General features: G+C 42.2%; 1 protein-coding gene across 2 annotated transcripts in view; it reads right to left on the reverse strand.

Annotated features, from left to right (window-relative positions):
• Nucleotides 1–1,572, reverse strand: part of fgfr4 (fibroblast growth factor receptor 4) — an 18,182-nt gene that overhangs the window by 13,894 nt on the left and 2,716 nt on the right. The gene's annotated exons all lie outside the window — the stretch shown is intronic.

Consider the following 1,572-nt stretch of genomic DNA (forward strand, 5'->3'; position numbering starts at 1 on the left):
ATACATACATTTTATTTTTAAACAAAATTTATCATCCAGTCATCCTCTAATCTGTGACATGTGTGGTTAAATTATGTCTTATGTTTTATTTTTGGTGATTTACAGTCAAGTACAGAGTTTATAGACAAAAATCTTAACTTAGACTTTTATATAATCTAATGATGTAGCAGGGAAAAAAAATCTGGACTGAAAATGAGTTTTCCTTTTGCTGCAGCATACAATTAGCAACATTAGATATATAATTATATTTGACATGCGCTCGGAGCGGGTTTCAAATTAGTAACTGAACATAAAATACCCACAGAATTGTTTCAGGTGATTATTAAAAGCTTAGTTAAAGTTTGTTTATAGCCTACTACAAGATTTAGTTTGGATAAATAAATAAAGTTGGCAGCTTGGAAGGTGTAGATTCTATTATATACCAGAAGTTAGGAAAATGCCGGTCACTGTTTCAAGGCCAGTTGCTGCTTTTACAGCTCTTGTTTTTCTTGACGTTGGACATTATGGTGACCATCAATCAAAGCACCAGTACATGAACTGGTGCAGACAATTTATGCATGTAAAATACAAACCCTGATATCCGGTGCATGCTATTAAAATCTAACTGCTTTTATAACTGTTTGACTATTTACTCACATCTCTTGAGGGGCTTTTTTTGAAGCCCCCTCTTGCACACTGTCGTCGGAACAACAAGTCCCGGCTGGCCTCGACAGCCCTGCAGTCTAAACTGGAGCCACAGAGACGGCTTCTGTTCTCTGTGCCTCAGGGACAACCATCCACCTCGACTTTCATCAATCTACACACATCCTCAAAAAGAATGTCACCCCAAAGTCCTCTAATCTTAAGTATTAAGCCAGTTTATTTTGCAGCAGAAGATAAAATTATTATCACACATAATAGTTTCGTTTTTGAAAGATGGCTGTGTAAAAGGCTGATTGTGGCTTACCTCAGTAGAAACATTTTAATGGCACCTTAAACTAACAGTGCCTGGTGCACTGCATTGGCTTCTGTTTATAAAGCATCAGTGAGAAGGCCCTGCCACCCCCCCCCCCTCCCCATCCTCTACAGCTGGCACGCAGCCAGGCAGATTTACACTTCCGTGCCTCAGGGCCCCGGACAGATCGGGTAGCGCCGTTTACAAACGCTGAGAGCTTCCGACTTCTTCGCTCTGTCTGACTCTCGCCTACAAGCTCTCGTAATCATTTTTCTGTCACCCTGCCTCCCTCTGGACTAAACTTTCTAAGGAGGGAAGGTGGACTGGTCCACACAATTCCAGATACATAACATATTTTTAAGAATTTAAAGCAGCTTCACTCCTAGTCAACAGATGAATAAAAATGAGACCTGCTATCTGGCTGTGATCAACCTCCCCCCCCCCCCCCTCTCATCCACCTGGAGGGGGGAGAATCAAAGCGAACACAATGTCAGTCTACGAGGGGGAGGCATACCCCCGAAGACTGTCAGACAATCTGAAACCTGTTAGCCGTATAATTAGTTTCACTCTCTGTGTTAATCACGTTAACCTTCACCTCCCCCCCCCCCCCCTCCTTTCAGATTTCTGTGTGGGACGGT

This window comes from Pundamilia nyererei, unplaced genomic scaffold (genome assembly GCF_000239375.1).
Source record: "Pundamilia nyererei isolate P.nyererei 1_Seehausen unplaced genomic scaffold, PunNye1.0 scaffold00219, whole genome shotgun sequence".
NCBI classification, from domain to species: Eukaryota; Metazoa; Chordata; class Actinopteri; order Cichliformes; family Cichlidae; genus Pundamilia; species Pundamilia nyererei.